General features: G+C 37.0%; 1 protein-coding gene and 1 pseudogene across 1 annotated transcript in view; one reads left to right on the top strand and one right to left on the bottom strand.

Moving 5' to 3' along the window:
- The window catches only part of Slc16a10 (solute carrier family 16 member 10), a 153754-nt gene that overhangs the window by 76992 nt on the left and 59892 nt on the right, over positions 1-16870 (bottom strand). The window lies entirely within an intron of this gene.
- Positions 13411-15694, top strand: LOC147828716 (uncharacterized protein C9orf85 homolog pseudogene; annotated as a pseudogene).

Raw genomic sequence — 16870 nt, 5'->3', positions numbered from 1 at the left:
CTCCTGGGTTCAGTCCCCAGCATAACAACACAAAAAAATCCAAGAGATAGAGAAAGATTTTTACTCCGGATTTTAAAAGCTAACTATGGGGAAATTTTCAAGGATCTTAAAGGAGAATTTAAGGGTCTTCTCTCCTAATAGAAAATTATTTCTTCAAAATATAAGACAAGTCATAAATTCAGGAAAACATGAATAAAATCTGACTTACAACTTCTATGCAACATAATACTAAAGTAAAAAGAATCAACCTCAGCATGAGAGGTCACTGTGATGCATATAACAAATTATTTTCATCTTATGCATGTAAGATAGACATAAATCAATAAAAAAAAAAAAAACAGGAACATAGACATACAAGCTGAGGTCGGAGCTGGGTTCCAATGCCAGCGTGGGGGGAACTCCAAAAAGCAATTTTAAAAGATGCTAAAGTCAGTTTTTGAATCCTCAAAAGGTTATTCTAAAAGAAATAGAATAACTTTGCTTAAAAAAAAAAAAGGCTTAAACATAGGAAAAACAACTTCATAGCTCATTTTGTAAATTAGAGAACATTATGCAAAATTGAAATCTTAAAATCCCCTATATTTCATTGCTCTGGAATTAAGGTTCTCTGTATGTTATTAATAATTCTTTTAAAACATCAAATAAAAATATAATAGAAGAGCTCTTTATTATCACCCTCCCATCATTTCTGTACACCAACAGCATTTTATGATGTTTGCAGATAAGGACATTATCCTGGAGATTAACCCAAGGGCTTGAGCATGCCAGGCAAACACTCTACCACTGAGATTTTTAATTTTGAAGCAGGGTCCCAGTAAGTCACTAAATTATCAAGGCTGGACTCAATCTTACAATCCTCCTGTCTCAGTCTTCCAGAGTGCTAAATATACAGGCATGTGCCACCATACCTTGCTCAGCCTTCCACTGTTTTTGAGGACTTTGACAACATTGAAAAGTACTTACTAGGTATTCTGTAGCATATCCCTCAGTGGGATTTCACCTGATGTTCTTATGAGTAATCTGAAGCTGAGTACTTTGGAAGGGAGACTATAAGAGTAAAGTGCCATTCGTTCCATCATATCAAGAGTACACTGGGGCCAGGGATTTAGCTCAGTGGTTTCGCCACCTGCTGCGCAAGCACAAGGACCCGAGTTCGATCCCCGGTACCAAAAAAAAAAAAGAGTACATGGTATCAACATGACATACCACTCTTGATAAACCTTGGATACCTCGCTGAGGAAGTGTTTGTCAAGTTCCTCCACTGTGAAAGCAGGAACTTGCCTTCTTTCCCCCCTTTTACACTGCACTCTCAAGGAGGAAGTCATTAGGCACAGCACACACTTAAAGAGTAGAGAATTATGTAGTAATCTGTATAATTTTCTACCTACCTATATTAATTATTTGGAATTCCTCTGCATGAGACTAGTCTATTTTCCTGTCTATTTATTGCATCATTTATTCATATTAGAATGGACTCATGAATATTTATTGTTCACTTTCAAAGACATTTTCTGCACCAGTACTTTCAATCAGCTCTTTCTTCAAGGAGCCTAGGTTACTTTTACCAGAGAATGATATTAGAAGATCTGAACAGCTAGATATGCTTGTTGCTATAAGGCTGTCATTGTTTTGGGGGCCCTCTCAGGTAACAGAGCTAGGAAATATGCTAGCTGATGTTTACCATACATCTACATAAGTATATATTTTTTATATGTAATTATCAGTACCTATATGAAGCTAAACATGAATTTGCACTTGTATCTCCAACTCCAATCCATTATTACACAGGTTATTCTAGACTTCTCCCTTACCTGTCTCTCACCTTTTATTCCAACAATGGAAACTCTGAAGTCTTCTACTTTTCATCTCAGTTTCAAAAATAAAAGGAGAAATGAATTTATATTTTGAGAGAAAACAATTCCAATAAATATACTATTTTTTTCATACTATCAAGACTGCAAAAGAATTTTAAAGTGATACTACATTCACATAGATCCAAAGTTAACTAAAACTTTGTAATATCTTTCAGGTCACGACTTACAAAAAAAAAAAACTAACACTTGACAGCCCACTGAGGTAAAACGGACAAGGTTGCTCGTGGCTGGAGGTGATGGCTCAGGGACTGGCAATCAGGAGTGCTGAAAGACCAACATCACTGCTGACTAGTAGCCACTCATATCTCTTGGAAAGTTCTAAAGTAATAGAGCTCTAACAACTACAGAGGTTTCTGAAATTGTATATCTTATACTACTCCTATAATACTAACAATAACAAAGTCTGAGGTTTAAAAAACAAGAATCAATACACCAAACCCCTATCAACTGCTGAGCCTCTAGGGCTCACCTATACATCTGTTGAAAATTCACAGCAGTACACAATCTTCAGCAGGGGAGGGGGGTCCCTACTCCAAACCCAGATTTATAATTGAGGTTTCTGGCAAAGCTCGTGGCCTACCATTTCCAGTATTAAATTCACTCTAAAAGAATGCTGAATATTTTCTAACCTTACCACTGTTCAAAGTAGAAGATACCCCCCCAGCCCAATTCCATAAGGTAGTGTGTTAGTCATATGGCTAAATGTTTCTCAATTAGGCTTCTCATTTCCCAGTAGAGGATGCCAGTCTTACAATCTGCTAATTTGATTGCTAAATGGCATGAACCTAGTGCCATTCAACAAGAAAACCACCACAATAGAGGTCATAAAATTCCTGAACAGTTCTTACCAGAGCCCTGTTGAGAGGCTTGTACTTTGCACAGGACTCCTGTGCAATGATTTTCCCTAAGAATGTTAATAAATTTGTGAATTATGTCTCTTTTTACAAAAGACCTTATTGAAAGCAATGATGTTTAAAGATGATAGGGAAACTGTGCAGCACACTCTTAGTGTATTACCCTTAGATCAGTCCAGGCCTCCAATTTATAAGATGACATGAGATCATCCAGGCCTCAGGTAGAACAGCTTTCAGAGTTTTCTCTTGATGTTGCAGCCTCAACTTTCATTGAGAGGCACTTAGAGAAAGTGCCTAGTGAAATCTATTATTGCTTCTACCTCAAAGACAATGCCAATGTTCACTTTTTACTCAGAGGTTAAAAAAAAAACAAAACACTGTTTCCTTTGAGAAATAAGTACATTTTGTTTATCCATATCCACCATGCTTCCTTTTTCATGTTGGTTGCCAGGTAGCTTAGAGTAAAATTTTCCATTGCATAACCATATAAGACTGGTGGTTTGTGGATTAGGTATTTCTACCTGGTCTTAACACTACATACCATGTCTATTTTCGATTTATTTTCTATACTTATCTCAATATTTTATTTGTGTAGTGTTTTATGCTTCTGAAAACCATGTCAAATCCTTTGTGGAATGAGGCAGCATAAATTAATACACATATAATCCTATTACTACTGTAGTTGTTTAATCTTTGAAGTAGTAACAGGATTGATGGCCTATAGTGGGAAAGCAGTTAATAGGAAAGAATTTTTGTTAAGTTCTTACATCAGGTTTTGAAAATTATTCTCCAAAATAGAGAAGAAATAACTGAATTTGCTTGGGGTTTTTGTTTATTTTTCAAATTTTTTTATGATACTGAGGATTGAACCTAGGGCCTCACACTTGCTAGGCAAGAGTTCTACCACTGAGCTACATCCCCAGTCCTTTTTGGTTTTTTTAAATTTTAAGATAGATTAAACTTTGAGATAGATTAAATTTTGAGATAGATTCTAAGTTGCACAGGCTGGCCTTGAACTTGCAATTCTTTTGCATCAGCCTAAGTAGTTGGCATTAGAGGCATGTACCCCCATCCCTGTCTAATCAATTGTTCTTCACTTGTTTCTTCCTAAGACTCCACCATGTATTTTTAATTCTCCACCATAAAGAAAAAGTACTTTTTTAATTAGTCTACCTTCAAACATCGAGTTTCTGTACACCTCCTCTCTCTCATAGTGAAGCTTTGCCTCTTAATTGCAGGAACCACGTGGGAGGTGGCTAGACCAAGAATGAAAATCACAACCAATAATGATCAGGAACCCTAAAACATACTCAAAGCAAACATCTCTTCATTGAAGGGAAAAAGAAAATATTTATTGATCAAGTGCCACTTGGAAGATAATATACGGGGCACTCATATACATCACTTCATTCGATCTTCAAAGCAACCCCAGGTGAAGCAGTGAGAACCCAAAGGTTAAATGATCTACCCAAAAGTGCTCAGCCATTTAAGTGAAAGCCTCTAGATTTTCACCCTAGATTGTCTGGCCCAAAGCCCTGCTCCGTCCATCACTCCTTATAAACAACCTTGATAACTTCTTGTTAGCACACCTAAGGTGGAGAACTTTTTAAAACTGAAAGAACAATTTAGAACAATTTAGTAACCCTTCAACTAGATGATGCAGACCTAACAAGGATATTTAAAATGCTTTTGTAAGCTTCTGCGCTGCAAAAGAAACCACCAACAGAGCTAACAGACAACCTACAATATGGGAAAAAAATTTTAACAGCTGTACCTCAGACAAAGGACTACTATCTACAATATATAAAAAATTGAAAAAAAATCAGACACCCCCAAATTCAAAGACCCAATTCAAAAGTGGGCATCCAAAATGAACAGACATTTCTCAGACAAAGAAGTAAAAGGAGCAAACAAATATATGAAAAAATGTTCAACATCACTGGTCATTCGAGAGATGCAGATGAAAACAACACTGAGATTCCACCTCACCCCAGAAAGAATGGCTGCTATCAAGAAATCAACCAATAACAAATGCTGGCAGGGGTGTGGGGAGAAAGGAACCCTTCTCCATTGCTGGTGGGAGTGCAGACTGGTGCAACCACTGTGGAAATCAGTGTGGAGATACCTCAAAGAACTAGGACTAGAGGTCCCATTTGACCCAGCTATACCCCTGCTGGATATCTTCCCCAAAGAATTAAAAGAATCATATCATAGCAATATATGTGCACCCATGTTCATAGCGGCACAGTTTGTAATAGCAAAAGCTTGGAAACAGCCCAAATGCCCAGCAACTGGAAACTGGATAATGAAGATGTGTTTTTTTAATAAAATGGAGTACTACTCAGCCATAAAGAGTGGAACACTAGAGTCATTTACACCTAAATGGAAGTATATAAAGGCCATACTCTTAAGTGAAATAAATAGGACACATGTGTGTAAACACCGAATAGTTTCTCTAGTGTGAGAAACTGATAATGTAAACAAGGGTTAAAATGATTAAAATGAATAATTGATAATTTGAAATAGGAAAAAAGGTCCAAAGACAAAGGGGTGAAGGGAGGGTAAGGGGAAAGGAAAGGAGAGAAAGGAAAAACTATGAGAAAAGAAAAAAAAATGGAAATGATGTCTATGTAAATAGGAAAGGGTGGAGGGGGTGAAGGGCCCACAGGTAATGGGGAAAAAATAACCAAGATACATCATGTACAGGTACAAACACCCAAAGATAAATGTAAACAAACTGTATACCTAAAATGTACCAATAAAAGAATTTAAGAAAAAAAATAAAATAAATAAAATAAAATGCTTTTGTATGTAGGAGTATGTCAGAACCTAGCTCTTCCAAAAATGTCCTACTATGTTCTCCCTCTCTGAGTTTATCTGGCACTTTCCATCAGGTTGCTATCACTAACCCAAGGTTTTTTACCCTGTGTATTTTCTTTACACATGCACAAACATGCACACACACACATCCACACATGCATACATGTTGTCACTCCAAATCCAAGTTTCTTATGTGTTACCACCACACCTCACATGCTTCTTTCTCTTGTATTCTTCACATCATTTTAGACATACAAAAAAAAATGAATAAATGAGAACATTTATTCTTTAAAAGGGAAGTTACTACTGGATATATAATATCTAACTCTCTACCTTTTACAAAAATGGCTAGATCTAAATCTCCTTTGTCCAAACTAAAATGCCCCTCTCCCTCCAGCAGCATGATCTCTGAGAAACCAGAAAAAAAAACTGTCTTAGTAACTTTCTTATTGCTGGGACAAAATACTTGACACTCACAAGTTAAAGGAGGAAAGGATTATTTTGGTTCACAGTTTGTAGAAGTTTTGGTCCACAGTCAGCCGGCTGCAAGGCAGGGCAGCATGGCAGAGGAGAAAGAGTTCATGGCATGGCAGGGAGGAAGCAGCAAACCTTCCTTCTTCTTCTTTCCCTTTGTATTCCATCCAGGCTACAAGCCTATTGGTTGGTGTTACCCACACCCAGGGTGGATCTTCCCTCCTCAGTAAATCCATCATCCACACCTAGAATTATACTAAACCAATCAGTAGACTAATCTAGTATTGCACCCATGGTCCAGTATCACACACCCATGATCCAGTCAGTCCCAAAAGCCCCACCTATAAGTGCAACAGGCTTTTGGGGGAGATCTAGCAATAAGCCATAACAGAGTTCTTACACATAAAACCACAGGGACATAACCTGATTAAGTTTTTTCTTGAATTTCTCAGTGTGTCTTTGTTCTGCTCCAAGAATCATAGAACTAAATTCTATGTAACATTGAAGGATTTTTTTTAAAGGTATCTCTAAGAAAACTGTTGAACAAGCTTGGTGTGGTGGCACATGCCTGTAAGCCCAGCCCCCTGGAAGGCTGAAGCAGGAGAATCACAAGTTCCAGCCTCGCCTATGAAATTTAGTGACTTAGTGACTTAAGTTTCTATCTCAAAATAAAAAATAACTGATGGGCTGAAAATGTAGCTCAACTCAAAGACACTGGGTTCAATCCACTATAGTAAAATACAATTTTTTAAATGTTGAACAAAATGGAGCTAAGAACTAAGAATTAAAAGGAAACACAAGTTTCCTTTATCATAGTTGTACCTAACATATTTTTTCATTCAACAATTATCTACTAAGTGCCTATAATGTATGTACCAAAATTATTCTAGGTGCTGAGGAGACAGCAGTGAATAAAACAGACACAAATCCTTGCCCTCCTTGAGGTGCCCTTCTATTGAACAACAAAAAAAACTGGAAAGAATAGGTGATACGGTGGTTGGCAAAATCAGAACTCAAACTCCACATAAAAAGGACCCTGAAACCAATAAAATCAAATTGAATAGAGAAAAAATACAACATTTTACATTTAGAGTTTAGTAAATTAAATGGATAGTTATGAATGGGAAGGGGATATATAGCATTAATCACATGATAAACATTTATTGAGTCGTCAACTCTGCTAGGCACTGAGGATCTTAAGTCTCTAATATCAAGAAGCTCTATTCAAGAGAAACACACAAGGACACAGCACTGAACACTCTGATAACTGACCGAGGTGTACTATGGGAACACGCAGGAGGGTATCCAACCCAGATGTGAGAAAGGTACGGTCAGACATTCTTTCCTTAGATAACTTGCAAACTGTACTGAAAGATGAATGGGCTTTTAAGTAAGGTAAGGGATAGGGAGAAAAGGACACAGGAACATGTCACATAAAGGGAACAGTATGTACAAAATTAATAACTGCAAGTAGTCCCCTAAAAATGCAGCCAGAATCATAGCAAAGCTATGTCTGTCATTCTATAAAATACAGACTTTAGATATTAGGGAATCATCAATAGATTTTAACCTAGGAATGACAAGATCAAAAGGTATTTTAGAAACTTCACTCTGCCAAGTTAGAAGACTATTCATTGGGGCAACTGGGAGGAAAGCGGTTAGTTGGAAGGCTGCTGCAAGTGACAAATGACAATGATCTGAACTCAGACATGGGACATCCAAGGGGACAGAATGGGGGATAATGAATAGCAGATCAACAGAACTTTCAATTCACTAGATTAAAAAGACGAAGGCAGAGACAATAAGTGATCTGGAGAGGTAAAGTGAAAGGAGGGCAGAGGCATAATCTATGAATAAAGGAAATTGAATGGTTCAGGAAATGGAAAAAGATGATTAATTTGTTTGAAAATGAAACCAACTTAATATGCCTGAATGTAAAGCTAATTACTTTTTGCATAATTATTTCTTAGGGAAGAAATAGTTACTTTATATTAAATTCCCTCTTAAAAGTTTTTCATAGCATAGGGTACTTTCTGAATTTCTATATTTTGAACAAATTACTGTTTGGGGGGGACCAAAATATATAATAGATAATGTGAATTAGGAAGAAAAGGTCCAAAGGGGAAGAGGGGAGGAGAAGGAAAAAAATTAGAAAAGAAGGAAAAAATAGAAACAAAGTTTTTGTAAAGGGGCAGTGGGGTGGAAAGGAGGGAAGGGGCATGGGGGAAAAAGAAAAAAATTACTGTTTGGGAAGGACAAGCTAGAAAATATCTCAAACTCTTTCTGGGTTTTGATGCTACTAGAGATGACCTGACGGAAAGAATTGGTTTAAAAGGTACAAAGAAATTTAACACCCCTACAATTTTCCCCAAGAGAATACCTCACATTTGTAAATTTGGATGTTATAAATTTCAAAAAGCGGATAAGTACCAAAGTTGTGGTGAACACAAATACAACCACAACAACAAATTTAAAAACAACTGTCTTGACATTATGCAAGTAGCCTAGTCAAAGGGAACCTCCCTCATGTTTTGGCCTTGGACCCATTCAGGGACTTCCCAGGGGAGTCAAAGCAAGAACTGTCCATTCCCTCAGGCTACTGCTGAGGAACAGGACCTATCCGATTGGTGGGTGCTTTGGTAGAAGAAATTGACTGCTCAGTCAGCTGGCTCCAAGCTTCTCTTATCTTTAGCAGTGACCTATCCTCAGGAGGTCCAAATTCTCATACTATCCGTAACAAACTTACTGGGCTGGGCCACAGGAGAGGTTTGCAGTACCGGCCCACCTCTAACTGCCACATCAGCCTCATTCTTTAAATGAAGAGGAAGATATCTGATGCCCACAGATGATGATGAGAGCTGGAATTTCTTTAAAATGTACTGCACCAGACACGCTAAATGCTTCATATTATTATCTTAGCTTGTTTTGTGTTATAATTACAATACTAGAGAATGGTTCATTTACACAGAAAAGTAACATTTCCAACAGTTCTAGAGGCCAAAAAGTCCAAGATCAAGGGACCAGCATCAGGTGAAGAGGACTTTCCTGCTGTGCCATAACCTGGCAGAAGGTATCACATGTGGAGGGGAGGGGGAAGAGGACAGAACTCATCCCTTTATATGGAACCCACACCCTTGATAGCAACATTAATCTGAGGAGGGCAGAAACCTCATGTCACCTTCTAAAGGTCTCATCTCGCAACACTGCACAGAGGATTAAATTTTCAACACAAGAACTTTGAGGGACAAATTCAATCCATATCATTAAGTCTCTTAGTAGCCCTGGTAATTCTATGAAGTACCTCCTCAGTTGAAGAAACTAAAGCACTAAGATTTTAAAAGCCCGCTCAAAATCACATAAATATAGAAGGTATCAAGGATGGAATCTGAGTGCAGAGCCCTCTTAGCCATTATGCTAAACTGTCATTTAACTGATTTAACCAGAAGTAATTACATAGCCTAGATTAAGAGGATAAGAAAAGGGGTAGTATAAAAGAGGAAAGTCAGCCAGGCATGGTGGTACATACTTGTAATACCAGCTACTTAGGAGGCTAAGGCAAGAGGACAAGTTCAAGGCCAGCTGGGCAATTTAGTAAGATCCTGTTCTCAAAACAAAATAATAAAAAAGGCTAGGGATATAGCTCACTCCTGGATTCAATCCCCAGTACCAAAAAAAAAGTAAAATTTTCATCTTCCATTGGAGGAAATATATAAATAAAATCTAAGTTTGAAAATCCAAAACATAGCCTTATAATCATATTGTTTAGAAACATCAAGATAACCATAAGCAGTAGCTAAAAGAGTTGAAATCAGTTAATCTTTGGGGCATGGTTGTCAGAGAGAGGGAAAGTGGGGCAGGGAATGCTACTTTTTATTATTTATGAGTCTTATAGAAATCTGTTCTTTCATACTATTTTATACTATTTATACTATATATACATATATATAACTTTGATAATCATAAAAATTAACTTTAGGAGAAAGATACCAACTTTGTTGAAATTAATCAGGGCATATGACCAAGTCTTTGCTTTTAAAAAAAATATGATCCCATTATGATGAAATTACTTAATAAAAACTACCCAGCACATAGCCTACACTAAGAATGACAATGGAGAAATTGGAAGTTATGACAGAGGTGTGGCCTGTCTCAAGATTTGAGAACACTAATAAAAATTCCTACTAATAGGCTGAATTCACAGATCAGTTTCCCTAAGCCAAATAAGAACATCATGTCTCTTGGATAGGGGCTGAGGGGAGGCAAAATATAGTTTTATGCTTATAACTAGTTTTGACTGAGCTAGAATCATAGTTTAATTACTACCTTACCAGAGCCCTTGAAACCATAAAGACATCATGCCTTTAGCAATGAGAATATTTGTAGTGTGAAGGGGGAAGTAGGGGGTTAAAGTAATAGCCACAGAGGGAACTAGAAGAAAGGTCCAACTGTAACAGTCTGGTTTGTCAAGCAATATCAATTCTACCAAGAAAGGTAACTACCAGGCTAGCATAAGTAGAAGAAGACAATTATTTCCAAGAAATGTCTTGTGAGATTTTGGAGAAAATCATAAGGCTTTATATCTTGCTATTATTTGATAGTACCATGTGCTGCTTTAAAAATTCAAAAGGAATATTATTCCTTCAGACCTCAGAGTAACAAAGAGTAACAGAGGTCATTCTAGAAGTCTAAAATACCTTGCTTTCATTCAGGAAGGAGGGAAGGACTGTTTACTACATTGAAAAGGGTTTATTTGAGTACAAGTAATTTAGGTAGGTCCAGGTCAAACTCCAAGGTAAAATTTCCCAATAATCTCAAACTGCTATCCTCTCTGTAGCCCAAAATAGAACTCTGTATACATTTTCCCTACAAGTTTTTGTTTTGTCTTTATTTTTTTCTTTGTTTTATATTTTGCAGTCCTAGGGACTGAACCCAGGGCCTCACATAGGCTACAAAGAACATCTATTAAGTGCTCACTATGTTCCAGACACTGATTCAGTTCTTTATATGCCTTACACACATCATGTAATTTTCTCAACAATCTTAACTGAAATACTCCTATTATCCTTGCCCAGTTAAAGAAATGGAGACAAAGGGCAAGCTTATCAACTTGACCAGGTCCACAAAGACAGAGAGAGGAGGCAGAAAATGCATAGTCTGGAGTCTGAACTACCACACTTTACACACCAAAAGCAGCCCAGTTAATATACAGTCACAGCAAACCTTTGGAGACACTCTGGGGGTACCTCTTTCTAAAATCTTCACACACACAGCTTGTTTTAATCAACTAAGAGAGTATCAACCTACACAGGCAAGTTTCTATGTAACAGAAAGATTTCCATCTCAGTGAATCAAATGCCTCCCTGCTCATGATTGTTGACCTCTCAAATCGATAACACTTCTCTAAGTACCAACTAAACACAGATGCCCTGAAAATAACATTCTTAGCCACAAGAAATTCTGTCAGAGTACTACAATGGAAAAGCAGGAAACTAAGAGATATTTAACTTTTAAACTGCCAAGATAAGCCATAAACTGCATAGACAGGCTAGATTGTATGACAAGCCTCTCACTCATATTCCTCCTTGACAGTAGATATGGGGCCAGAAACATCTTTTATACAAAAGCAATCTCTAAAGCAAGTTGAGCTGATGAATGACAGATGATGGGGAAAAAAAAGCTTGGCAGAAAAGATACCAAGAGATCAAAAATGATTGAAACCCAATATTTTATAAAATTTATGTGCACTAACAATATATTTTAAAAGAAAGGATATCAAGATCATTCATCCTTGCTCTGTTCTACTATGTTCCAGAAATCTTAATCTTCCTGCCATAGCATGAAAGGAAACAAAAAAGATTCATGTTAAAATTATCTCTGCCACTCTGTTTAATCTCAAAATCAAATGTAAATAACAAGCATCTGTTGAAAGGATAGTAGCAAAAAGGCAGACTGATGATCATGTAAGGCCGAAGGATAGAGGTTATAAAATATGCGGTGCACCTCAGAGTCTCTACAGATCACAAATGTACCCTATCAGACAGTCTTAGGAACACCAGGCCCCTCAGCACAAACACAATGAGGCTTCTCATCTTAAACACGTGTACTTGTGCCAGGTCCAGAGCAGCACATGTGCAAATCCATTATTCTGTATTCACAAAACAAAAAAGGATTTCATCTAAATGCTATAATGTGGCTGGTGTGTGCAGAGGATTTAAGCAGTGAAAGCATTTGAATCAGAGAAAACAAATTATCAAATCTTTCCTCTGACAGACCATGAACACAATGAATTCTTGCATAATGAGGTTCCATTCCCAGGTAATGCTGAGAGTTTATTTTTCTTTCTTTTCTGTTCAAATTCATGGTTCTGATTACACCCACTAGTTAGCATGGTATTCACAGCCACTGCACATGGAGAGAAGCATTTTGCAGTATTAAACAATTCAATTTACTCTTAAATACATACATATGTTGGTAGATAAACATGAGTGGAACATGATCCTGATTGTTTATATTGGAAATTAATAGATATTGAATGCTAGAACTGTTCTGATTTCTTATAAAATTACTAAGATATCTGTTTATTCATTTTTTTAATGGTCCTAAGGATTGAACCTAGGGCAGTGGTGGCAAATCTATGGCACATGTGCTGTAGCAGGCTGTTTATCATCACAGAAAGCTAAAAGGTTTGCCAACACTGACCTGGGGCCTTCAAAATGAGCTACAATCCCAGCCCTTTTCATTTTTAAAACAATTTCATTGTTTTAAAATTTTGAGGCAGAGCCTCACTAAGCCACTAAGCTTCCCAGGCTGGGTCGAACTTTTGATCCTCCTGCCTCAGCCTCCCAAGTTTCTGGGATATACTTGTGCACCGCCACTCTCAGCACCTTAGGTGCCCATTGGCCAGTTACATATCTTCTTCAGAAAAATGTCTACTCAAATCCTCTGCCTATTTTTACAATGTGTTCTCTTCTTTTTTAAAAATAGATTGGGGAGGGCCGGGGATGTAGCTCAGTGGTTCCAGTGCCTGCCTCACAAGCACAAGGTTCCGAGTTTGATCCCCAGTACAAATCAATCAATCAATCAATAATAGATTGGGGAGGGGGATGTTGAAAAAAGGTCTCCCTACATAGACTAAGCTATCCTTGAACTCCCTATGTAGCCCTATGAGCCTGGCCTGGAACTCATGATCCTCCTGCCTCCACCTCCCAAGTCCTGGGATTACAAGCCTGTGCAACTACACCTGAGTTTATTTTTATTGTTAAATTGTAAAAGTTATTTGTATTCTGGATATTAGTCCTTTTATACAATTTACAAAAAAAATTATCTCCCATTTTATGGATTCTTTTTTCACTTTTTTTTTTAAATAAAAGAGGAAAACTTATTTAAAGATGGGGAAGAAAAAAGAAAGAGATGACAGACAGGTACTCTGGACAAGTAGGGAGAATTTAAAAGTGATGGTACCCTGTGAAACAGTTTTTAGTTTTGATGAGGTGCTATTTATCTATTTTGTTGCAGTGGTTGCTGCTTGTGCTTCTGATGTCTTATCTAAAAAAACTGTTGCCTACTCCAGAGTCACAAATATTTACACCTATATTTTATTCTAAGAGTTTTATAATTTTAGCTCTTTAATTCATTTTGAGTTAATTTTTTTATATGATGTACAGAAGAGGATCTAATTTCATTCTTTTTCATGTGGCTATCAAATCGTTCTGGCATCATTTTTTTTTCCTTTTCTTTAAATAGGATTTTGCTACATAGTCCAGATTGGCCTTGAACTCACTACACAGCACAGGCTGGCCTCAAACTCATGGCAATCCGCTTGCCTCAGCCTGCACAGTGCTAGGATTATAGACATGTGCCACCATGCCCAGCAAATGTTTCTTGACAAGACTTTTGTTTCTCCATTGAATTGTCTTGGCTTGCTTTTCTATCATAATTTTTAATATTTTGAAAATAAAAGTTTTGGTTTTTATAGCTTTATAGACATAATTGTTATTCAATAAGCTGTACATAAAGTGTTCAATGAGAAGTTCTGATATATGTATGCACCTGTGTAAACACTGCCACAATCAAGATAATAAACGTATCTGTCATTTTAAAAGATTTCTCATGCTTCATTGTAATTCCTCCTTCCTATTTCTCCCCAGCCAACTGCTGATCTATAGTTTGCCTTTTCTAGACTTTTATACAAATAGAAACCTACATGTTTTTATATTTACTTTAATTTACATATTTGATGAAAATTATTCAAGTATTGTTTCAAATACATTTTTAAGACTGTACTTTTTTAGAGTAATTTTTGATTCACAGCAAAATTGAGAAAAAAGACAAAGATTTCCCACAAACCTCCTGTCCCCACACATGCACTGCTTCCCTCCATCAACCTCCCCCATGAGTGGTATATTTGTTACAAGTGATAAATTTACTTTGACCCAAAGATTACAGTTTACATTAAGGTTTATGCTTGGTGTTGTATGTTCTATGGATATGGACAATGAATGAGAGTTCCTGTTGCTCCACATCCTCATTATCATTTGGTGTTGTAAGTCCTCTAGATCTGGGTGATCTAATAAGTACATAGCAGAACAGCATTGTTATCTTAATTTACATTTTTGTAATGACATGATATGAAGCACTTTTTAATATGTTGACATCTTTTCTTTTTTGGTGGTACTGGGATTGAATCCATGGACACACTACCACTGAGCTATATCCTCAGACCCCTTTTTATTAATTTTTCATTTTCAGATAGGGTCTCACTAAGTTCTCCAGGCTAGGTTCAAACTTGTGACCCTCCTGCCTCAGCCTCCCAAGGAGCAGGAATTACAGTCATGTGCCAGTGCGCCTGGCTACCATCTGTCTATTATTTTTGCTGAGATGTCTGTTAAGGATTTTGACCCATTTTTTAATTGAGCTGGTTGTATTCTTATTGTTGAATTTTTAAATAGATCTATAAAACTGTACATATTTATGGGGTACTATGTGATGTTTCAATACATGTACATATTGTGTAATGTTCAAATCAACGTCAACGTATCTATTTTCTCAAATATTTAACAATTCTTTGTGATAAAAACATTCAATAACCTCTCTTCTAGCTTTTTTTAAAAGTAACACAGCACACCCTTCCCGGTCACTGGCCTACGCGTCCGCATCGCGAGGCGAGCTCCTCTGTCTTTCCTGCGACCCTTTCACTGCACCTGGTGCAAGGTGGTGGCAATTTCGGGGGTCAGCTCCTAGAAACGTGGCTTGTTCCAGGCCACAGAAGCACCAGAATACATTTAGCTTCAAAAATGACAAGTTTGATAAGAGTGTTCAGACCAAGAAAATTAACGTAAAACTTCATGATGGAGTATGTCAGCATTGTAAAGAAGTTCTTGAATGGCGGGTAAATACAGCAAATATAAACCATTACCAAAACCTAAAAAATGGCGCTAAATGTTACAGAAGACCGTGAAGGAGTCTTACCACACTATGTGTAGACCATGTGCCTTTGAACGTGGAGTCTGCGGGAAATGTGGAAAGAAAGAAGACATTGTTACTCCATTTAATAAAGAACCAGAAAAGACAGAAAATATTGAAAATAATCAAAGATTCAATCATAGAAGCTGCAAAAGGAATGAAGAAAGTGATGATGACTTAGATTTTGATAACAATTTAGATGACAGGTGATAATCAAGCGGATTGATGTAATGTACATTAAAAGTCAGTCTAGGAATGTGAAATTCTGATCACTTTTTGCCTTTGACAGTGTCACACAGAAATACTGTTAAATCCCAATACGGAAGTCAGAAAAAGCTACAGAAAACAGGCAAAAGTCACATACAAACAATATGAATTAGCCATGATATTTACATATTGCAAAATTTATTTAGAGTTGTCTTAAGAAAATTTTAAGTTCCATATACTAGGATACCTGCCAAAAAACAGATAAAATCAGGGTGTCATGCTGCAGTCATGGGAATTACTTAGCAGAATGTATTACCCAATATCAAATTTAACAAGATTCAGGATTCGTAATTGTATAAGAACTATCTAAGCCAGGTGTGGTACCACATGCAGCACTCGGGAGGCTGAGGCAAGAGTATTGCTGCGAGTTCAATGCCAGCGTGGGCTACATAGTGAGTTCAAGGCCAGCCTGAACTACACAGCAAGACCCTGTCTCAACAAAAAACAAAATAAAACAAAAAAAAACTAAGGGACATGATTTTAATTAGCTTTTAAAAATTAGTCCATGAAAAGTACCTTTTAATGATTGATCCTCAAGTACAAAAAAGTCCACTTGGCCAAAGCCCCCTTACTTAATGTTTACTTGTTACAAAGCAAAAAGTTTATTCTTTAAAAATAATGTTTATCGAATGTATAACAATTTTTCTCAGTTTTTACTTTGTTCCTCTTGTGAAATATACATCCAAAAATTGCATAGAATTTATATGTATAGTTTAATAAGTAATTATAAAGGAAATACATAACATTTACATGTGGAGGAAGAAACCACCAGCACCAGAAGCTCCCGGCAAGGCTGTCATCACCAGTTCACCCTTCTTCCCTAGTCTGCCCTGTGCCAAATTTTGATGATTATTTTTCTTTTTTTTTTTGGTACTGGGGATCAAACTCGGGACCTTGCACTTGCCAAGCAGGTGGCGGAACCGCTGAGCTAAATCCCCAGCCCCTTGATGATTATTTTCTTTATCATTTAGTACCCAAACTACTCCAAAACAGTATACATTAGCTCTGGCTGATTTTTAATCCTTTCCTATTCTTTTATTTTGAAAAATCTCAAACCCAAAGATAAGTAGCAAAGAAGTAAAATGAACCTTTTCATGCTCTTCACCTCAATTCCCAGTT

The sequence above is a fragment of the Heterocephalus glaber genome, unplaced genomic scaffold (genome assembly GCF_053883595.1).
Source record: "Heterocephalus glaber isolate CG9 unplaced genomic scaffold, H.glaber_assembly_v1.0 deba00000942, whole genome shotgun sequence".
Lineage (NCBI taxonomy): Eukaryota > Metazoa > Chordata > Mammalia > Rodentia > Bathyergidae > Heterocephalus > Heterocephalus glaber.
The sequence above is the reverse complement of the archived record's forward strand: the minus strand, read 5'-3'. Positions and strand labels throughout refer to the sequence as shown.